The sequence below is a fragment of the Nanorana parkeri genome, unplaced genomic scaffold (assembly GCF_000935625.1).
Source record: "Nanorana parkeri isolate BGI_ZX_2015 unplaced genomic scaffold, ASM93562v1 scaffold2201, whole genome shotgun sequence".
Lineage (NCBI taxonomy): Eukaryota > Metazoa > Chordata > Amphibia > Anura > Dicroglossidae > Nanorana > Nanorana parkeri.
Window position 1 is genome coordinate 56,469 of NW_017308469.1, and position 353 is coordinate 56,821.

Here is a 353-nt window from a genome sequence, read left to right on the forward strand (position 1 = left end):
GTCTCAGGTGGCCTCACCTTCTAAGTGATGGTACCTGGTGCGGACTAGGATAAACCATAGTTCAGTTTTACTGTTCCCTGTGTGACTGATTTCTTAGATCAACAGATTATAAAGGGTATATAACAAATCAACTTTTCCTATTTGTTTCCCTTTGGTCTGTTTTAAAACCAAATTTGGTCAAATTTAATATTGAAAGTGTGTTGTACATCTATTTGATAAGCACAAAAAAGTACCTGTTGATTTTGAAAAAAATCTTGTCAGATGACAATTTCCTGTGCTCTCTGCAAGTATTGTATTCTTATAATTTATATTGTTCCCATTTATCTCTAAGACTTACAAAACCCCTTGATATT